The sequence below is a fragment of the Diceros bicornis genome, chromosome 11, assembly GCF_020826845.1.
Source record: "Diceros bicornis minor isolate mBicDic1 chromosome 11, mDicBic1.mat.cur, whole genome shotgun sequence".
NCBI classification, from domain to species: domain Eukaryota; kingdom Metazoa; phylum Chordata; class Mammalia; order Perissodactyla; family Rhinocerotidae; genus Diceros; species Diceros bicornis.
This window is the reverse complement of record NC_080750.1, coordinates 78,238,636-78,261,988: the sequence shown is the minus strand read 5'-3', so window position 1 is coordinate 78,261,988 and position 23,353 is coordinate 78,238,636. Positions and strand designations below refer to the sequence as shown.

General features: G+C 44.4%; 1 protein-coding gene and 1 pseudogene across 5 annotated transcripts in view; one reads left to right on the top strand and one right to left on the bottom strand.

Moving 5' to 3' along the window:
* The window catches only part of LOC131411589 (ral-GDS-related protein-like), a 259,398-nt gene that overhangs the window by 99,754 nt on the left and 136,291 nt on the right, over positions 1–23,353 (bottom strand). Inside the window, exon 7 of one of the 5 annotated variants that reach the window (XM_058550619.1) lies at positions 11,350–11,441. The exons of the other annotated variants lie outside the window; for them this stretch is intronic. The gene's annotated coding sequence lies outside the window, so the exon portion shown is untranslated. Of the gene's footprint in view, positions 1–11,349; positions 11,442–23,353 lie in introns of those variants that run through there. 5 annotated transcript variants of the gene reach the window in all.
* On the top strand, positions 7,858–17,598 carry LOC131411598 (methyl-CpG-binding domain protein 3-like 1; annotated as a pseudogene).

Genomic DNA, 23,353 nt, shown 5'->3' with positions numbered 1-23,353 from the left:
AGGGTAAAATCTTTGTGTCATTGTATCCAAATGCCATTGCCAACAGTGATTTCTCTAATATGACACCAAAGACATAAGCAACAAAAAAAATAACAAATTGGACTTCATCAAAATGCAAAAGTTTTCTGTATCATAAGATACTATCAACAGAGTAAAAGGCCACCCACAGAATGGTTGAGAATATTTGCAAATCACATATCTGATAAGGGATTAATATCTAGAATATATAAAGAACTCCCACAACTCAACAATAAAAAAACAACCCAATTTAAAAATGCACAAAGGACTTAAATAAACATTCCTCCAAAGAAGAAAAAAAAATGGCCAGTACACACATGAAAAGATGCTTAACGTCACCAAGTATCAGGAAAATGCAAAATAAAACCACAATGAGATACATCTTCACACCCATTAGGATAGTTACTATCAGAAAATAACATGTTGGCAAGAATGTTGAGAAATTGGAAGCCTTGTGCTCTGATGGTGAGAATATAAAACTGTGGAAAACAGTATGGTAGTTCCTTCAAAAATTAAAAATAGAATTACCATATGATCTAGCAATTCCACTTATGGGTTCTGAAATAATAGAAAATATATTTATTGGTCTCTTCCTCCAGTTCCTGGCACAGAACTCCTAAAACCCTTGTAATTTCCTATATGAAAAGAACACTAGTAGCATCTCTTGTTCTAATGTTTGTCTTTGACTCCATCCCTGACACAGATCTCCTAAAACCCTTGTAATTTCCTAAGTGATAACAACACTAGGAGAATCTTTTGTTCTATTGAGGCAACTCTGGGTGGGCTCCTGGATGGCTCCTGGATGGGGGCTGGTCACCAGACAGACCAAGCCCTGATTAGAAGCTTGGAATATTTAGCCCTACTCCTTATCCTCCAGAGAGGGGAGAGGGGCTGGACACTGAGTTAATAATTGATCATGCCTACATGTGGGATCCTCCATAAGAATCCCAATAGAAGGAGGTTCACAGAGCTTCCAGGTTGCCAATGACAAGGAGTGCCTGGAGAGTGGTGCACCTGGAGATGGCATAAAAGCTCTGTGCCCTTTCTCACATACCTTTCCCTATGAGCCACTTCCATCAGGCTGTTCTTGAATTATATCCTTTTATAATAAACTAGTGATCTAGTAAATGTTTCTCTGAGTATTGTGAGCCACTCTAGAAAATTAATCAAACCCAAGGAGGAGGTTGTGGGAACCTCTGGTTTATAGCCAGTCAGTCAGAAGTACAGGTAACAGCCTGGGCTTCTAACTGGCATCTGAAGTTGAGGTGAGGTAGGGTGGGTGTGCAGTCCTATAGGATTGAGCCCTCAACCTGTGGAATCTGATGTATCTCTGGGTTGACAGAATCAAATTGAGTTGAATTATCTGACGACCAGCTGACATCCTAAGAATTGCTTGTTGGAGGTCTGGGGAACCCTCCCACATGGGAGGAAATGAATCTCAGAACACTATTTATAGGTATACACTCAAAAGAACTCAATGCAGAGGTATAAACACATATAGGTACACCCGTGTTGTTAACAGTGTTATTCAAAATAGCCAGAAGCTGGAAGCAAGCCAGGTGTCCATCAACGCATGAATTGACAAAAAAAATGTGGTGGATACACACAGTGGAATACCATTCACCCTTAAAAAGGAAGGAATTCTGACACATGCTATGACATGGATGAACCTTAAGGACTTTATGCTAAGTGAAATAAAGCCAGCCACAAAAGGAAAAATACTGTATGATTCCACTCATATAAGGTACTTAGAGTAGTCAAATTCATAGGAATAGAAAGGAGAATGGTGGTTCCCAGGGGCAAGAGGGAGAGACAACAGAGAGTTGTTGCTTAATGGGCACAAAGTTTCAGTGCAAGGTGAAAGTAGGTCTGTGGATGGTTGGAGGTTATAAGTACACAATAATGTGAATGTACTGAGTGTCACTGAGCTGTACACTTAAAAATGGTTAAAATGGTGGATTTTATGTTATGCATATTTTATGACCATTTAAAAAAATTAATTATTTTTAACAAATAAACAAACACTAGCTACATGCAATAGCATGGATAAATATCAAAACCATAATGTGGCATAAAAGAAATTATATTCAAAAGGCTATATATTTCATAATTCCATTTATATAAAATGCAAAAAAGAAACAAAACCGAGGTCTGGCTTCCAGTAATGGTGGAGTAGCATGTTGAACTAACACTCTCACAGATAACAATGATAAAATCTGCATAAATTATTATATATATTTATAGAGAATCATGTATCTATATGTAATACACATATAATAAATGTGTATATGTGTGTATGTATAAATCTCTTCCAAAAGCAAGCAGAACTGAGAGGGAGTCTTCCCTTAAATGATGGGAATTGCACCAGGAGATATTTGCAAGCTTGAGTCTTTTGCCTCAAAGCATTCCAAAATCTGTACATGGTCCAGACAGGGGAAAAACTACAGTCTTACTTGTAATGTTACAGGATGTATTTTGGGGCTGTCAGAGTAGCTGGAAAGTTAGGGGAGAAATTCTGGAAGAGAGGGACACACAAAGAAGAAAATCTCAAAATATATATGAATGTCTCACCCCCACACACACCAAATTGGCAGATCTTTGAACAACACACATGCAGGGTAGGCTCCAGAGGGCCTAGAGTAAAAACAACAGTTGGAAGATGAAAGAACTGAATGAGGATTTCAGCTATGCTCACTGTAAAGGAGATAGGATTGGAGTTTCAGTCCAGCCAAGTTAACTCTCTGCTAGAAAAACAACAACACTCTTCAAAGGAATACAATAGAATCCAGAGGCTCTTTAACTATCATTCATGGTTTCCAGTACACAATTTTGAAAAATCATGAGACTTGAAGAAATAGGAAAATGTAATCCATATATGAGCAAAAACAGGCAGTAGAAGCTATCCCCCAGTTGTTGCAATTAGCAAACAAGGATAAGAAAATAGCTATTATAAAGATGATCAAGGTGGTAAAGGAAAATATTCTCATAATGAATGAACAGATGTTGAAACTCAGCAGAGAAATGGAAATTACAAAAAAGAACCAAATCAGAAGATGAAATAAAAAAATACTTTCGAGTTTACCGGTAGATGAGAAACAGTAGAAGAAACATGAAGATAGAGCAATAGAAATTATCTAGCCTGAAGAAAAGAATGTAAAAATTTTGAAGAAAAATGAAGAGAGCCTTACAACTTGTGAGATGATTGAGTCCCCAGCAGAGAGGGGAAGGACAGAAAAATTAAATGAGGCAGAAAGGCAAATCAACCAGTAATAACATAACTTTCAAAATTTGGTGGAAAATCTAAAATTTTAGATCCAAGAGGGTCAGGAAACCTAAAAAATAAAATACAAATTAAAAACATACCTAGGCATGTGATAGTCAAGCTGCTAAAATCCAAAGATAAAAGGAAAATCTTGAAAGCAGTCAAGGAAATACATATATACATGGGAAGACGTTACATACAGGGAGAAATAATGTGAATGATGGATGATACATTATCAAAAACAAAAGAGACAAATCAATAACAAAATGACATCTTTCAAGTGCAGAATGAAAACCCAAAAGTCAACACAGGATTCTATATTTAGCAGAGCTCACTTTCATAAAGGAAGCAGAAGTCACAATAAGAGACCGCACACCTATTAGATGGCCAAAATAAAAAATAAAATTGCAAATACCAAGTGCTGGTGAGGACTAGGAGCAACTAGAACTGGGAATGCAACATGATAGTTGCATTCGGAAAACAGTTTAGCAGGTTCTTATAAAGTTAAACATACATTTATTACATGACTCAGATATCCCCCTCCTAGAGATTTACTGAAACAAATTGAAAACTAATATGTAAACAAAAACCTTTGTGTGAATCTTTATAGCCATTTTATTCATAATTGCCAAAAGTTGGAAATAAACTAAATGTCTTTCATCAGGTGAGTGGAGAAAGAAGCTGTGGTGCATCGGGACATTAGAATAGTACTTGGCAATAAAAAGGATAAACTCTTGATTCGCACAACAACATGGATGAATCTTGGAGGCATTTCTCTAAGTGAAGGAAGCCAGATTCAAAAGGCTATCTGGTATATGATTTCATTTATATGACTCTCTAGAAAAGGCAGAATTACAAGGATGGAAAGTGATCAGTGGTTGCCAAGGGATGGAGTGAGGGAAGCAGTTGACTACAAAGAGACAGTATGAGAGAATTTTGGGAGTGAATAAAACAGCTCTGTATGGTACTGTGGAGATGGATACACGACCATAAAGTTGTCAAAACCCATAGAACTGTACACCGCAAAGAGTGAATTTTACTCTGCAAATTTTAAAAATCAATCAGGATGCTGGGGAACTCAGATGGAATGCAGTGACAAATGAATCTCACTGTATTACAAGCACGTGACATAATCACACAGAAGGGGTGGAGATGAAAGGTCCTGACCTAAGTAACTTTGGAAGACAGTGTTTTGATGGGATACTGTAAAACTAAAGTACTGGACACAAACACTGTACACTAGATGATAAATGTGTTTTTCATAAGGGTATGGATTAACAATTCTGAAAATAGTTGACACATTTGTAAATATATTGTAGATAACTGGAGTTAAGTTTCTCACTGTTGGTAAAAGAAGTTACATATAAACAAAAGGAGAATGCTAGAATAAAATCTGTGGTGCTGGATTGGAGTCGGAAGTATCAGTATGAATCCATGTCTCTTTTAATATATCTATCCAGATAGATAGTTAGATTGATAGATAGATTGATAGATCAATAGATAGATGTGTATACCTGAGTTTATATTCATATATGCATTTCCAAGCTCTGCTGAGTGGGTCTAGAAGCAGTTACACTCTAGTATCAATGAGCACACCTAGCTCCCAGATCTGCGTTTATATCATTCTCCAATAAAAATAACCAGGTTTTCTTGGAGAAGTGGCTAATTCTAGGGCTGGAGATGGAAAATACAAGATGAACCTGGAACATCTTGTAGTGCCAGAATGTAGGAAAGTGCTTTAAAAAAAACACAGAAAATGATGAGATGTGTCAAAAGGAATCAATCTGAAAGACTTCCCAATGGCTCAAGCTGGAAAATTGTGAGCAACAAAATAAATAATGGTAGCATTGGATTACTACCCAGAGAACAAAATAAATATGCATGAGTCTATACTGATATAAAATAGATTAAATAAGAAAGGAAGAAAGAAAGAGAAAAAAAAAAAAGAATGAGAGAAGGAGAGAAAGAAGGAAGGGAGAGGGAGGGGGGGAAATCTTCCTCACAGAATTCCAAATAATAAACGTGGCTGGATAGCATGAAATAGAAAATTGCCACTAGAACACCACAGTAATAATTACTGTGGGCAAGACTGACTGATGAATGCAAAAACTGTGGGTGAACCTTAAAGAAGAGACAGTACATTTGCAGAGCCTCAAAGGATCTCCCTCCAAATACTTAACTTTTTTCTCTTAATTTCTTTAAAAGACCTATGACTATTTAAAGCAAAAATCATAACACTGTATTGTGGGATTTATAACATGGGTAGATGTAAAATTTATGACAACAATAACATAATGGACAGACATAGGTAAATGGAACTGTTCTGTAGCAAGGCTTCTATATTTTACATTGATTAAACTGGTGCACTATTAAGTCTAGGTAGGCTGTGATATGTTAAAGATGCATATTGTAATCTGGACCAACCACTAAAAAGGCAAAGGTGTGTCACTTAAATGCTAATAAAGGAATTAAGCAGCAAAAAAAAAGGGTTTGTACAAGAATGTTCACAGGAGATGACCTGCAAGACGAGCGCACTGCGGGGCAACAACAGAGCGGAATGCCCTCAGCCATGCCAAGGAGCAAATGCTGACACACACATGCTGGGTGAGTCTCATCAACCTCGTGCTGAGGGAGGCAAGTTGGACAGAAAACAAAACACTTGGGATGATTTCAGCCAAGATGAACCTATGATGAAAAAACCAGAACATTGGTTGCCTCGGGGGAAAGATAAAATTGCCTGGGAAGGAACAGGAAGGCGTTTTCTGGGGGTGATGGAACTATTTTATTCTTAAAGGGGTGAAGGTTATATGGACATGTTTATTTGCCAAAACTGTACAGTTGAGAGTTGTGCCTTTCAGTGTGCGTACATCTTACCCCCCCCACACACACACAAAGGACTAAAAGAATAATAAAGTGAGGTGGGACTGGGATGGAATGTGGATGAAACAAAATTGGCAGACAATTAGTAGTTGTTGAAGCTGGGTGAGGGGCCTACTATGCTATTTTGTTTATTTTGTATATTGTTTAAATTGTTCTGTAATAAAACACTTATATAAGAAGACAAACTCGATATACAGTGTTTGCTGGTAAGATATCAGTTACCTTTTGGGAGGAAGGAGGGAGAAACGGATTGTTGGCGCCTGAGTGAAGCTGGTGCTAGTTCTTGGTCACACAAGTGTGTTCACTTTGTAATAATTCTTTGAGGTTTACATGGATGACTTCTGCATATATTTCTGTACTCATGTTATACATCAATAAACATTTTAAATCCTGCATATTTGCGCAAAGATCCTAACTCAATATCTCAGAACAACAGCAGTGTTTTGTTTTAAAGTGGAACACGTTCACTCATGACATCATCAGATGGATTTTAATACTTTCAAGTATCTATTAATGCCCTCATCCTTGTGTGTCCCCCTGGGTCTTTCCATTTTTGCCTCAATTTGGCAAGTGTCATGGCTTTGAGTTTTTATGATGGGTATGGGCCCTTAGGGTGTGCGAGGTCAAAGGGAAGGATCTCTGCAGCGACCTTGACCACGGGAACCAGAGGGAGGACCATGGCAACCTGGAGGGATGGAGGGGATGGTAGGACAGGTGGCCTTAAAAAGGCAAATTCCAGAATCCCAGGCACTCAGTATTTCCATTTTAGATATAGAATTTACGCTTCAAATACTGGCCAGGAAATTTCCACGAGGGCTGCAAGCATCTTCAGCAATAGCCAGGCTGGTGAGCCCCACCCCTACCTGAGTGCCGGCCTCAAGGGATTCAGCCCAACCACACTGCGCATACTCTGGGGGGTGGGCAGGGCATGGAGAGTGGTCATGGTATAGAGAAGAGGAGGGGTAGAGAGTGGGGTGGAGAAGCAGAGGGATGGAGACCAGGGGCGAGGGGACAAGGTGGGAGTTGGGGCCCCTAGCTGTGTATGCTGGGAGCTTTTGTCTCTTAACCGCTACCGGCTGGGAGCTTGCAGGACGGCCAGACTACAAATCCCAGAAGGCTGTGGGCATGGGGGCGGTGCCTAACCCTGGGGGGAGGAGCAGGGTGGTGTGCGCTTGGCCGAGGGCCAAACTGCCCTTGACTCAGGACTCTGGTCCTGCACCCGCTGCATGTGGACTGAATCCCGGAGGGATGCCACGGGATGAGCGGGACCAGGGAGTTAGGAGGATGTGGCGGCTGCATGGGCAGCCGAGGTTCTGCAGCGTGCAACTGGTTTTGTCCAAAATAGAAGTTGGACTCGTGCCTCTTCCACACCGCCTCCCTCCGTTGCTTGATTCCTCCTCCCACCTGCATGTCTGTGGGTCTTTCCACAGCCTCCTACCAAGTCCAGGGCCAGGTGCTTCTCTAAAATGCTTATGGGAACTGGTTTGACATCCCAGAAACTTTCCACTTTGCCTGCTGCCCTCTGCCTTCTCTAGCCAAAGTGCCATCCTTTCATCAGCTTTTGAGAGAGATTCCCCCTTGTGGCCCCTCTTGCAAGTACAACTTAAGAGCTTGGCTGGGTGGTAACATTGGCTGTTGCTTGTCTTTTTCGCAGGTGTGGAAGTTAAGGTATCTGTGAGGTTAATCACTGGTTTCCCCAGGATCCGCTAAGAGCAGAGGAGAACAACCCAATTCCCAGGTAAGTATCTATTAGGCTATTTTCACCAACACATTCCAGTGCAGTGGCCTCCAAAACAGCAACCTTAAGATGAGAAAAGCTTAAGCATTTTGCCCTTTAGATTGATCACCTAATCTCAGCTCAGGCCTGAGTGGCCAGTCTCTCAGGGACAGGGGTGGTGACTCTGATCCCTCAGGAAGAGACCGGTGGTCCAGCTTTGGGAGAGGGATGTTCATGGTAGACAGCACCTGGGCAGCATTTGAAACCCGTCAGCTTTAACATCTCTGCTTTGGATTCAGGCAAGGTTCCCAGATAAACACGCCTAGGGATAGTCAGATGTACCGTATTCTTTAAAAATTGATTACAGCAGTGAAAGGAACAGAGCATAAAATATCCTGCTTATTTGCAAAAGATAAAATGCAAGCAAGACCTGCCTGTTAATTTTTTTCTGCTCATTCTCTTGCCTGTACTGTACGTTTGAATGCAGAAAAATAACCTTGAATTGCCAAATTCTCTTTTCCTGAGATTGGTAAATTAACTTAAAAGTCTTATTGAAACCTGTGGAGGAATGGTTAGCAGCTTTCATGATTTATGTCGTCCCTAAAAATCTGGGCGTTGATCTACACGAAAAAAAGTCCCAGTTATATTACACATCCCAATAGGTTACATTTCCGATGCCTGAATGTGGGATATTATCAAAACAACTGAAAAACCTGGTCATGGAAACTGGACCCTGTCACTTTGTCAAGAATTTGCCTCTGTATGAATTAATGACACATGAATTCTTTAACATTTTTGTAAAGAAAGAATGAGAAAGTGTGTAGTGTCTCTGAATGTGGCAAGATAGAGAAGTCTCGTTAGACCACATCCTCGGGTGCTTCTCTCGTGTTCAATAGGCCCAGGTGATAGTCCGTGTAGTCAGGTGCAGTGCCGCTCCCCCAGGCCCCAGTGTTCCATCCTACTCTGGCCTGTGCCCTCTTCAGGGGGTTCTGATGACACTGGTCCACAAGTGTTGGAAGGAGACATTGTAACATGAGGATATTCATCATCTTAAAACAAAGATTAATGGAGAGGAAAGTCTCAGGGTGTGTGTGCTCTGATGCACTGCTGTTGGGGTGTGGCCGCAGTGACAACTGTGCTCCCAGCAGTCCCCACAATGGCTGTCTCAGACGTTTGATCTCCTGGCACAACCACAGCAGCTGTTGACAGAGCTGGGCTTTCGTCGTGGTTCAATGTCTTCCATCAGATTTTGTCACTCTGACCCTCCTCTGCTTGCCCCATTCCCACTCTTATCTGCTGCATTGATTGCTTTGTAGTTGTTCCCTAGGAGCCACTGTGTGTAACTCTGTTTCACAGTGTCTTTAGGGATCCACCCTCACTACACGAGTCACTGTACAACAGCCCCTTATCCTGGTGTAGCCCGTGTTCATCGTCTCCAGTGGAGCTGTGAAGAGCCCTGCTTAGTCGGAGCTCCTCTCATTCTCATGCTGCTGGGGCTGCTTACGAAGCTGGGCATCTCGTCTTTGGTCATTAACATTATTCTTTTCATCGATTTTCTGAAGTCGGAGATGACTTTGTTAATAATGTGACACTGACTGTCACAGACACTTTTATGTATCTTCCCCAACAGCTCTGTGAAGTAGGCTTGTGATCCCCATTTTACAGGGGGGGACACTGAGGCTCAGAGAGGTTGAGTAGCTTCCTTCACTTCACACAATTTCTTGGTACATTTTGAGTCTCCACCTGGAACTCCACCTCTCAGGTGTGTGCACTTAGCTGGTGTTCCACTTTGCGCCTCTCTGCCAGCCTCTCCAAAGGCACACGCCCCATCCTGAGTCCATTGTCTGCTTGATGGCAGTCACCCTGCACAAATCGGCCCCATGCGGGGAGTGGACTAGTCGGGCATGGTCCTCCAGCTTACCCTGGGCAGGTTCTAGGTTTATTGTGAGAGCTGGAGCAGTGGAAGATACTGACCATCACTCACCTGAAAGGTTTGTTATGGAGAAATACTCCACTGACTTTTTGCAGGTGTCATGTCTTCTTTGTCTTCATTGCTCCTCTGGGCTTTCTCCTACAGTCCGTGCTGTGCAGTAACATACAGTACAGAGACTGGTGAACATAATAGTATTGCCCTGCACCAAACGGTCACATTACTCATTTTTCTAATTATGAAAGAAATACATACTGTAAAAAAAAGTCAAATTACCCAGATGTATGTAGAGTAAAGTGAAACCTACCCCATCCATCCCTTTCCCTGCTAACTCACTCCCCTACTCAGAAGGAACTATTGTTAAGAGGTTGCAGCTTATTCTTCTGGACATTTCCTATGAATTTATAAATACACATAAAGTTTTTTTTTAACATAAATGACATAACTACATCATTTTGCAATTTGCTGTTTCCCAAATCGTATATCATAGACGTCTCTCCTTATCAGTGCTCGCCACTCTAACTTAGCGTTTTAGAAGTTTTAGAGGTACTCCAAAGAACAGGAATACCATGATCTGTTTATTTCTTCTTTGATAGAGATGGGATTTACGTCCAGTTTCACTAATGAAATGATGCAGTAAGATCCTTGTATGGAGTTTATTACACTGCTATTCAACTTCTCAATTTGCCTTGTTTCCACTTGGTCAGAGACTATGATATATTTTTAACAATTTTATGGGAATTATTATTGTTATTATTATTATTTTTGTGTGTGTGTGAGGAAGATCAGCCCTGAGGTAACATCCATGCCAATCCTCCTCTTTTTGCCTAGGCAGACAGGCTCTGAGTTAACATCTGTTGCCAATCCTGCTCCTTTTTTCCCCCAAGCCCCAGTAAATAGTTGTACGTCATAATTGCACATCCTTCTAGTTGCTGTATGTGGGATGTGGCCTCACCATGGCCGGAGAAGCGGGGTGTTAGTGCCAGATATGAACCCGGGCCACCAGTAGTGGAGCACTTAACCACTAAGCCACGGAGAATTATTTTATAGGGAATTTAATTTTATCACTGAATATAGACATTTATGGGGAAACTGGACTTTAAGGACATCCATCTCAGTATTCTGGAGAAAAATCATGAAACTTCGAAGGTATGAGGCTTGCTCCATCACAATCTAACAAGTCATGTTAACAATTTAAAGTTGAATGTTTGAATAGCCTCTACTCTCTTTGTTCAGAAGAAGAATGACTTTTGCTTGTCTAGAAAACTTCTTACTCCAGGGGCTCTCAGTTGTGCTTCAGAGAGGGTAAGATTTTGGTGTTGTATCTGTTTCTCTTCAGCTGTAGGCTGCATCTTCTAAAGATCATAGACTTGAACATGGTCCAATAAATGTATATGATTTGGGTCAAAAATTCAAAGTAATGAACCCAAGATAGGAATCCATAACTTTGGTTCTTAATAAAGAATTTCCTTTGATATTCTCAAGTCTCTGTGATTACTAGTAAAAACTCACCTATGGGTGAAGAGATGTGGTTCTCCTGGCAATGTCTGGCTTGAACATCCATAGTTAAGGCTGCCACATCCGTAGATAGATTAGACTTGACCTCTTGACGACCTCTTCCCTTGGTCTTTGACCTTGGAAAAATAAGAATTTAAAAAAGCTGCTGTGGGCCGGCCCTGTGGCCTAGCGGTTAAGTGCGCGCGCTCCGCTGCTGGCGGCCCGGGTTCGCATCCCGGGCGCGCACCGACGCACCGCTTCTCCGGCCATGCTGAGGCTGCGTGCCACATACAGCAACTGGAAGGATGTGCAGCTATGACATACAACTACCTACTGGGGCTTTAAGGAGAAAAAAATAAATAAATAAAATCTAAAAATAAAATAAAATAAAATAAAAAAGCTGCTGTTATTAACACTCAATGCTAGGAATGCCCATTAAAGAGTGAGTTTGATTTGGTAAACCAAAGGGAGTATAAGCAGAACAAAGTCTGTAATATCTGTAAAATTTCAAAAGATTCTAATTTTTTTAAATATAACTCTATTTTTGCCACAGTGCAAACTGTGTATATATGAATGAAATATCCCTCTGTCCATTTCTTAAGTTGTTCCATTGACTTGATGGATTTATCCTCTAATCCGGATTCTAAGTGTGAAAGAACATCTTGGTCCTTCAAAGAAAAGAAGCCATTGAAATTTCATTTTCTTTTAGCTCGCCATCCTACAGGTTTGAGGAATAAATTATCATTTAATGGTACAATGATTCCGAAATCTAATTGTTAATTAGAGGGGTGTAAGGGATGATTGAATGGTGGTTCATCCCCATGGTCAAGGGTATTGTACACGTGGACGTGTAAACACGATTCAGGAAGCTGCTTCAGCCCTGTGACATCCCTGAGAACCACAGTGCTGGAGGATCTAGGCACACAGCCATCTGCCTCGATCTCCTGGGTTACATGTAGATCCAGGGGTCTTGAGAGTGGTGTCAGAGCAGCTAGCTTTTATCTATTTCTCCCTTTCCTTCTCTCCAGCTTATCTCAAACAGTCCTATCATATTTTAAAGGCCAATTGTAGTTATTTACATGAGCTGCTTGTTCATTATTGCAGAGTAATAATCAGGCATACCATTAAATATCATTTAATCTACCTAATTAAATTTGTTGTACCTTTTGATTGATTAGAACACTAAAGTTAGTTCAGAGTTTGATATTCACCAAATGTGTTAATCTTCTTACAACTGCCATGTGCCCCAGTCCTCTGAGAAGTGTATCTTTGGCCCATCACAAGATTTTAATGATTCAAATCATCATAAATTAAGATAATGTATTGTCTTTTGGATGATCGGGAGGCATATGGGTCCATTTTGGAAATATGCCCATCTGTCTTTGCTCCCCATGGGAAGTTTCTGGTCACTAGGTCTCCAGGTGGCTTGCACAAGCCCTAGGTCTATAAAGCTTGGTGCCTCTCCTTCTAATTGAGGTAGAAATAAAAGAGGTCAGAGACACTTATTAAAGTTTTGGTTGCATGAAGTCTTCTATGAGGACCATCCATGCATATTGTTCTGGATAGCTCTCTGTTCCTAAGACTACTAGTTACTTTAAGGGCTTGTCAGGAACTGTGAATGGTCTGATATTTTACCTTACCTGCAAACGAATAAGTTAGCTACCATGGTCTTACAGATGCTGGCAAAAGACACGAGACCCATGGGTCAGAGACACAAGACTTAATGACACAGCAATGGCAGTGGCCAGAGTATCAACATTTGCACTGGTTCACTAAATCCCACTTCCTACAGGATGATACACAGTGGGCCAGGAAACATGCAGAGGGTTGCAAGAACTCAGAGCTTAAGGAACTCAAATCTTCAATAACAGGCAGGAAGTCTGCTGACCTTTGGCCTGGGGAGGGGTGTTATTTTTATTATACTGGGGAGTAAGCAAGCCTGCCCTTTGCTCCAGAGGAGGCCACTATTTCTATCTTCCAAGGTTGTCAGCTCTACACACATTCTTGAAAAGATAACCTGGTTTTACTGGCTTTCAAAGATAAGCTTGAATGAGACTTCATCATCATTCTGTTCTTCTGTTACCTTTATTGAGATTGTGCAAATATGCTCTTTTCTCTGTAAAGTTCACTAACTTTATTCATACATAAGGGATGCTTTTGGTTTTATTTATTAAGTTAAAATTTTCTTATTAGATCAAATGAGGAAACTATTATGGGTTGGATCTGAAGGTATGCTTTTCCAGGAAAAATGTGAAAGATCGGTTCTCACAGAACTTTGCCACAAGGAGTTGATATCAACTTAAATGATTTTAATTTGAATACTGTTTTGTACAACTTTCTTCCATCTTACTTCATCCTCTCTGCTTCCTGTAACTCCCCTATGGGAATGGGGCAGTTTCAGGGATTCACTGAACTCATTTACAATATTAAAATGGTTTTTTCTGTTGTGTGTGTGTGTGTTTTTTTTTTTATTGAGGTAAAGTTAACATACAACATTAAATTAGTTTCAGCGGTATAACATAATGATTCAATGTTTGTATAAATGTTGAAATGATCACCACAATAAGTCCAGTTAACATCTATCCCCATACATAGTTACAAATTTTTTTCTCTTGTGATGAGGACACGGCCTATTTCAAGGTGCAGAAGAATCAACGATGGTGTCATACTTTTCCATATACAGCTTGATGAATTTGGACATAAGTATACACCCTTGAGACTGTCACCATCATCAAGGTCACAAACATATCCATCACCTCCCAAAGTTTTCTCTCACCTCCTTTATTACTATTATTGTGTGGTAAGAACTCTTAATATCTACACTATTAGCAAATGTGATGTATGCAACACAGTCTTGTTAGCTGTAAGCACTATGCCATATCCTAGATCTCCAGAACTTATTTATCTTGATTACTGAAACTCTGTATCCTTTGACCATCAGCTCCCCATTTCTCCATCCCCTCAACCCCTGGCAACCACCATTCTAACCTCTGCTTGTATGAGTGTGACTATTTAAGATTCCACATATAAGTGAGTATTTGCCTTTCTCTGTCTGCTTTATTTCGCTTAGCATAATGTCTTCTAGGTCCATCAATGTTGTCAAAAGTGGTAGGATCTCCTTCTTTTTTCAAGGTTGACTAATATTCCATTTCTTTATCCATTCATCCATCAGTGACACTTAGATTACTTCCATATCTTAGCTATTGTGAATTAGCTACAATGAACATTAGAGTGCAGGTATTTCTTTGAGACCTTGAGTTCAATCCTGTGGGCATATACCAGAAGTGGGATTGCTGGATCATATGTTAGTTTTCATTTTTGGAGGAACCTCCATACTGTTTTCCATAATGGCTGTACTGGTTTACATTCCCACAAGGGTTCCTTTTCTCCACATCCTCACCAACATTTGCCATCTTTAGTTTTTTTGATAGTGGCCATCTTAACAGGTGTGAAGTGATAGCTCATTGTGGTTTTGATTTGCATTCCCTGATAATTAGTGATGCTGAACACCTTTTCATACACCTGTTGGCCACTTGTATGTCTTCATTAGAAAAAGTCTACTCGGGTCCCTTGCCCGTTTTTTAAATTGATTTGTCTTCTTGTTATTGAGCCAACACAAAAAAAGAGAACAAAATTTCCAGGCATTATGGATGTTTCCCAGTTGATGCAGATGGTTTTATATTTACAGTGGTACCAAAAGATCATGTTTCATGCTTTTTATTCAGCTTGTTATAACACCAGCAGTAGCTGCGGCATGGCAGATAATTGGGATCTTCTGGGTTTGGAGGTTTACAACATAAATGAGTGGTAATGAATTTTTTATTATTCCAAGGAAATTATTGAGATCATAGTCCATGGAATCCAAGATTGATAGGTGTAGGAGGAAATTAAGGTGAGGATCGGTGATCTAGCATTACTTCTGATCATGAGGCACAGGTATCTACTGTATGAGTGTTTGAATAAAAATATTAGAGATCAGGAATTTGTGGTGGGTGAATATGTTTTCTGAATTATTTACTTTTGAACGTAACCATTTGGATTATGTGAACATCTGGGATATGGGAGTAAGTCGCTAACAGGGGGTGGTTGATAATGTCACTATTGATTTAACTTCTATGAACACCAAGTGGTCAATGGATTAAGCAAATGAGTAGTCAGAAAACACAGAAATGGTAGGATTTGGGAACTAGTAAAGGACTGGGGACCGATTGTCCTGAGAGGGAGTGCCAGGACTTATGAGGTTGAGAGTGACAAGGACAAGAAGAGAATAGAAACACACTCAAACAAGGAGGGGGTTTTAACAGGATGGAGGGGGAGAAATGATCTGGAGTAGCCTTGAGTTTTGACCTTGAGCTTTCTGTTCTTGATGCAAATCTGCCTGATGACATCCCAGGACACAGGTCAGATCTATCCCCAGGGGATCGAGGGAGGGTGGAAGTACAAAACAGCCAGGATAATTGTCCTAAAAAGGCAGGCTTCCTTTATCATTTGACCCAATTTCATGATTTATTTTTGTAGGGTAAGAGGAAAAGAAAGATGATAGCCAAGTCTTCACAGAGGAAGCAGCATAACTGTGGGAACCAGTCCAAACCAAAGCCTGGTTTAAACATCTCCATCCCTTTGAGGATGTCTAGTGACATATTCAAGAGGCCAGTTACTAGAATTCCATCCCATCCTGGCAATGAAGGGTCTCTGGGAGGACACCTTGGATGAGCCCCACCAGGTCTGCTGGCCCAAGAGACCACAAGGACTCAAGGCCTGCAGAAGTGCAGGACAACTAGTAAATCCTTTCAGTCTTGCCAAAGCGTTGGAAACACTTGCACCTAGTCATACAGGTGAATCCCTGCCAGGTGTGCTCGCAGGTGGTCTACACTCTAGGTTCCATGCCCACTCCTGCCGGTCTTCAGATTTGGCAGAGATGATTCCAGGAGCTGATCTGGGCATTCCACAGTTCCACTGCCAACAATTTCTGGCGACTGAGGAAGGTATCAGGAAGGAGGAAAGGGCAGTGAAGAGAACAGGAGAGAGACTGGTGATAGCACTGATGGCGGACAGACTTGCTAGCGAGGGAGAGAAAGTGAGGGGCCAAGAAGGCCGTCTTGACAGCAGACAAAATGGAGCAGGCACCTCAGTGAGGTCTCTTGGCAGCGTCCCTAATGTTTCCTTGCTTTGAGCTCCTGAAACTTTGAAATATACCAATATGTTTCTTTTATTAAACTCTGCTGCGTGACAGAAAATATACACAGTGATTTCTTTCTGAGGTGAGAGGTTGAGTTTCAAGTGAGGAGAGAAAGATCTTCCTTTTTCATGCTGTTCTCTCATTTTCCTTTACTATGTATGTTATTTATTTGTACTTTCAAGTCAGCAGCGAGTTATCAACGTCACGGGATGATTCAGTTTTGCCCCATACAGTCACAGTAAAACCTACTTAAAGTGGATTATTCTTTTTGTGTAATATTCCAATAGATTCCAAAATATTATTTCAAAAGCACTTCGATGTCTATGTTCTCAAATTAGATATTTACTTTTGGTCTCCATTTTTGTGTTCCTTCTTGCATGCTACTTCAGAGTTGCATCTAAGGAAATACCAGATGTCCCTCAGTTTTTTAGATCCATATGTGTTGGAAATTTGATTCATGAAGATGGACATGGCAGCTGGGGGATCATGCTATTATCAAAAGAGACCATTTCGACATCAGTAATCTGACAAGAACTCACTGCTTGTTGAGATTTAATTGACTAGTTGAGGGATCAAGCTTTCGCTATTGGCACTTCTCTTTCTCTTTGGAGGCGAAGTATTGCCTTCCCAGTCTTTCCATTACCAAACCACTTTCCTGGGTGGCTGTGCCATGTCAGGAAGGGCCTGGGATGCCGGGAACCAGGAGTCATCCTCAGTTTCTAGCTGTCCTAAGAAGGCTTCCCTGGCAGAGTCCAGCCTGTGTGTCTGGGTGACACTTGCAGCCATCAGACAGGAGGCGATAACTCACAAGTGCCAAGTGATTCATCTGGCCCTTGTCTTACATGGTGTTTCCAAGGGATGAGGTTCAAAATGCCACTTGGTAACCCTTTGAAAGCCCTTGTCGTGGGGTGGGTTCTCAGTGTGAGCTCAGAGCAGTATCTATTCACCACCAGATGGGAAGCATTTCAGTATTTTAATTGGTAAGGCTGTGTTCATACATGACCATGGATCATCAGTTCTGTGGCATTTCCTGCTGGACCACCCCACACCCTTGTCATGCCTCATCTTTCAAAGCTCCAAACAGGTTCACACCCCATCGGGTGGTTGTAATGTAACCACAGCACAAGACTGGGGAAAAAAACACAACCACCCAGGAGTGACACACTTTAATGGCTCGGGCCCAATTGCCCCATTTGGACAAGTTGGCAACATCAACACTGAGTGTGTAAACTGGAGGACTGTCCAAGACCGTGGACCTCAGAATGACACGGCCTCAAATATCACCTTGGACAGCAAGGGACAGTGTGGGGTCACTCACTGGTCAGGATTATGGTCCCTTATCCTGGCATAGTAGAGCTCACCCGGGATCCATCAGGCCAAGCCAGGGAGGAGCCTTCTAGGGAATTTCTGCCCTAAAGTGAATGGCATACGGAAGGCAGGTGTGCTGGAAATCCTGGTTCACAGAAAGCGGTCGTGTTTATGGAATGAGGCCCAGTGGTAGCCTTAAAGCTGCATCACAAATCTTTCCCATTGGATACAAAACAAGCAGGAAACAGAATTCAGAGTCCTGGACAAGGATCCCAGCAGGATTCAATTCTAGGTCAGTAGTGAACACGGAGGCACTAGAGGGGTCTCAGGAGGGAAAGTCCTGTCTGCCTTTAGTCCATTTGCAAATCACCTTTTCGGGCCTTGTCCTCTCCAAGTGCATGTTTTGATCTTTTTACATTGTTTTCCCAGCTTAGAGCTGATGCAATTCCAGAGATTGAACTAGAAAACTACAAGTTCCTAAAATTTGGTCAAAAGAAACCTCAACAAGAGAAGCAGAAAACATTCCCTCTTCCTCCAGAATGTAGAAAGGCACCCCCTGCCTATGGCACGACCTGGTCCTGGGTAGTGCTGTTTTCAAGACACCCACATTTCAGTGGTTGTTGCTTTGCCTTTGAAAGTACCATCAACCTTTAAATCCCAAGAGAACGGGCGGGGGGCCGTGTCTGCCCCTGGAGCAGCTGAATGATACTGAAATGAACTTGTCCTGGGAGTTAGGGGGAATTGGGAGTGATGTCACTAGCCAAAAAAGGGGCTGGCCCTTCTCCCTTCTCCCACATAAAATAAGCTGATGACCCAGAAGAGTTCTTGATTCAAGGAGAAATGTGAGATTCTGTGTCTCACTCACATGCCTACAGAAAGCGACAGAACCACACCACAACTCCCAAGCTATAAAGGGAACAGGACTTTAATATAATATTCAAATATGTCATTTATTATTTACAACAAATAACCACTGGCCCTCCCCAATGGGTGAGTAGGTGCTGAGGTAGAGATGTCAGGGAGCTGGGATGGGGTCGTCCCTTCTCTCTTGGGCTTCAGGGGACCCCAGGAATCAGCTTACAATGCTCCCCTTCCCATCAAGTGGGAGGAGCTGGCCTGGTGCATCGCAAGCATCCCAACTGTGTCCCTGCTGCTGAGGATGGGGCTGTGATCAGCCACTGGTACGGGGTTCGGCGTTGGGGCCTGGGGGCTGAGTAGAAGAGTCGGGTTATCTTCTGCGGCCTCCCTCTGAATCATGGCCCCCCACCCTGTCCCCACTGCACTGGGTGCTTCAGACCCTGTGCTCAGTGCTGTCAGCCACCAGTACCCCATTTGTCCCTGCCACGTGAGCGATCATTTAGTATCACCTATTTCACAGAGGGGGAAACGGAGTCTCAGGAAGCTGAAGAGAGTCACCCCAGTCGCAGGACTGGTCAATAGTGGAGCTGGGATCCCAGTGCCAGCTATCCAACTCCCCAAGGCCACGCTTAGCCCGAAGCCTTACTGAACCCCCAGGAGTCAGTCACCCCGGCCCAGACACTCACTCACCCCAGACCTTGATGATGGCCGGTTCTTCTTGGCCTTGCGTATTTTGCAGGCCAACTAGGTCTAGGGTTCTGGCTGGCAGGACAGGTTGTAGCTACAGGACAGAGAGGCATCTGTGAGCCTACCAGGAACCACACCTCAGGTGTCGCCCCACTGCCTGCCCAGCAGCTGGAGTCTGGGTGTCCCAGATGTCGCCATGTAATAAGGCCGGGGGATGAGTGGGGGACCATGGAGACAGGCTCTCTGGACTGGCCAACAGGGAGAGTCCACCCCTGCCCTCACCCAACTCCTGCCCAGCCTCACTTCTCATTCTCGTTGAGCAACTCCATGTCTTGGAACCAGGCCGCAAATCGCTCCCTCGGGTTCTAGGTTGTAATTCTTGGCAGCCTCCTGGAGCAGCAGGATCTTCCTCATGACTCGGTATTCCTGGGACCAGAGGGAAGGAGAGGATGCACACAGGGCCTGGGTGGGGGATGCTGCAGGGGCCTTGTTGGAGGTGAGGAGTGGGGCAGGGGACCAGTCCTGGAAACCATCCTTCCCTCCAGTTCCATCCAGGATCTACCAGTTCTCAGAATGGGAATAATCAGCCCCTCCTCCAGGAAGATATCCTTGATGCCATCCTCCCCTCAACCCACCCGCCAATTGGATGGGTCTCCCACTGCTCTGTTATCAAACTCTTCCACACAATGTAAGATACAGGAGGTGAAGCCAGGCACTGTTCTGCCCAGAAGGTCTCTGATTTCCACCTCCTTCTCCTCCCCTGCAGGGAGTGCCACAGCTGCTCCTCAGTCCTCTTCTCAAGGTTGATCTCATTCCCCTGGAAGGTAGACAGCCAGAGTCCATCAGACAAAGCCCCCTAGCCTGACTACCCCCTATGCCCACCCCTTCTCGTGTTGCACTATTGCCAGGTCCCCAGAGGGGGCCAGGCATGCAGAGAAAACAGGATTTGTACCTAGGCCGGGCTCTGGGCTCCAGATTAGGAGGACATGGGAGTGAGACTGAGGTACCTGGCAGCACAACTCTGATGACAGACTTGGAGGCTGAGGCCTCAGGCAGAGGGGACTGCTCAGCAACTTATGTGCTGCCTGAGTTGGGGGCGCCCGACTTCTCTGTCCCTCCATGGGCAGCATAGGAGTTAGAGGCTGAGTCCAGCTCAGATAAAACCTCACGCAGCTGTGCCATCAGGCAGCTCTGAGCTTCCCCAGCCTGGGGAACTGGAACGGGTGTCTCTGGCAGAGCCTCTTTACACTCATCCCTAAGATGGGCCTGATGCCCCAGCTCCCAGGAGCAGCTGCGAGGCTCTCATGAGAGTAGATGTGCCAAGTGCTGAGAACTCAGAGCTCAGTTTGGGGGCTCCCACATCCCAAGGCTCAGAATCCTGGTCCTTCCTGCCTAGTCCTCAGGTTCACCCACCTCGAGATAGTCACCCATCGCCAGGTGCAGCATCAGCAGGTCACTGAGCAGATTGCCAAGATAGGGGAAGACACCCTGTGACATCGGGGTGCAGGTGGGATGAGCCCTTGCTCTCAAGTAGACCCCATGTAGACCCTCTCCTGAAAAGTCCCCACCCTCAGCCTCCTGGCCCACCCCAGGGTTCCCATGAGGAGCAGCCTAGGACCCTCAGCAGCCTCCCGTCAATTCCTACTCCCTTCACACCCCAAGAACACCACAGTCCTCCTCCTCACCTCCCAGGGCCGGCTTCTGGCAAATCACAGGGTGTGCCTTCCCTGGCCCTCCCCAAAACAACCCATCCTGCACCAGCTCTTCCAGGCCCTCCTCTTGGTCACTTCTACTAGGGGATTTGGGCACTGTGGCACCAAGAGAAAGGACCCTCCTCTCTTGATTTGAGGCCTCCAGCTGGGAGCGCAGAGCCCCTCCCCCACAGGCACACTCACCTGCTGCTGCTGCTGCTTCTCCTGCACTCTCTGGGGGTTGCTCTCTGGGGGGGCAACCGTGAAGGGCCCCTCCTGTCAGGGTCGAGGACAGTGTCAGCGAGGCGATACTCCCCTCACCCCATTTCTCTCCAGCACCACTGGCCTCCGACACTGGACATCTGACTTGAGTCAACTGGTACCAATGTCATTCCATCCTCCAAGGTCTTGTGATTCCAGAACAAGCCCAGCTCCAACTTTCATTCTGGGTGTGAGCTTGGGCTCGTGGCCTGGCCTCCTTGAGCCTGTTTCCTCATCTGGAAAGTGTGAGAACTCCAGCTACCACACAGGTTCTCATGAGGACTCAGTGTCACAAGACTGTCATCCTTGTTCTGGCCCTCACCCCTCCAGGTGGAGCAGGCAGAAAGCTCCCACATTTCTTTCCTCCCTCTTATCTCAACACCACCCTGTGAGGCCTGCACCACACAATCACCATCCCTCCATTTCCCTCAATAGGAGACAAAGGCCCAAACATGGGCAGAGAGTTGCTCAGGGGCCCACAGAGGAGAGGCCGCTTGCCCCTCTCAGCCAGAGGCCCTGTTCCAACATCCTCGCCTAACCCCCAGCCCCACTACTGAAAACAGTCCTGTCCCCTGACCTCTCAAAGCTTGGTCCTGGGCCGAGTCATGGATGGAGAGGATGTGGTGTCTTGGGAGTCTGGTAGAGTGGCTCCTGCCTGCCCCAGTCCCGCGGAGTGTCTGGCACCCAGGCTGGGCCAGAGGCCAAGCCAAAGCCTTCTCCTCCCCAAGGAACGCCTCAGGACATTCCCCTGCACTGAATCCTTTTTTTTTTTTTTGTGAGGAGATCAGCCTTGTGCTAACATCTGCCAATCCTCCTCTTTTTTTGCTGAGGAAGACTGGCCCTGGGCTAAAATCCATGCCCATCTTCCTCCACTTTATATGGGACGCTGCCACATCATAGGTCGACAAACAGTGCGTCGGTGCGCGCATGGGACCCGAACCGGTGAACCCTCAGCCGCTGCAGCGGAGTGCGCGCAATTAACCACTTGCGCCACTGGGCAGGCCCCTGAACTCTTTCTTTATCCACTCAGGAACTGGACCCCCAAGGTGCCACCTCTGATCAACAGGGAAGGGGATGACAGGACATTTTGATTCCCTGTTTACATGAGACTCCTAACTTCCTTTCAGCAGGATCCACTAAGAATCCATCAGTTGCCTAGACGCTTCTCATAAGCCACCGGGGGCATATGTCATTGCCAACCAGGCACTCAGGTTAGACTCCTGTGGTTCACTCAAGTGACTGCTCTAGGGGTCCAGGGGGGAGTCCCAGAATGCACACACATCTGCCACCTAAGGATGAGCAGCCTGTTTGTCCACCTGGGCCATGGGAATCCTCTGCCATGCGCATCCCTGGGGCAGGCAGGCTGCAGCCCCTTGGAGATGTGGTGAAGATAGAAGGAGCAGCGGGGTCCTGGCTTCCTGAGGATAGTTTTAGGCTGAGGGCTAAACCCACCCCAACCACCCAACAGCATGGAAGAAGCTACATCCTGCAGGATGGACATACATGGAAGCCAGAGACCTGTTGATGGCGCCAGCTCGGCAACTCCTCCTGGAACAGCCCAGCCAACACCATTGTGTCCCATGACCAGGGCCTCTTGCCCACAAACGGCACCCCACCTTCCCATGGGCAGAACAGATCCCTCTGCTTGTTAACCTGGATGAAATAAACGGGAATGTTTCAGAGAAAGTTCAAGTGAGAAACTATCAAAACCACAGCCTGCCTATTGCCCCTCCTCCGCACCCCTCCTCTCTTTCCAGACCCCCAGCCTCCACTCTACCTTGATCATCAGTTCTCTGCTCAAGGACTTGTCTTGACTATTGAGTTCCTGAAGATTTTCAGGGCTCTCTCTCAGGGGAGGGGAAAGAACGAGGGATAAATTTAGGAATAATGTGAGGGGTCTAAATGCAAATCCCTTTTCTTTGCAAACCCGAGATTCAAATGGCCTGGAGAAGTGTTCTCACTGGGCTCCTCTGAGCGCTAAGGTCTCATGGTACTGGGAGGGGGCTCTCCTGTTGGTCACTGGGGTCTCCACTCCCCAGATCTACTGAGCAGCTCTGTTTTGACT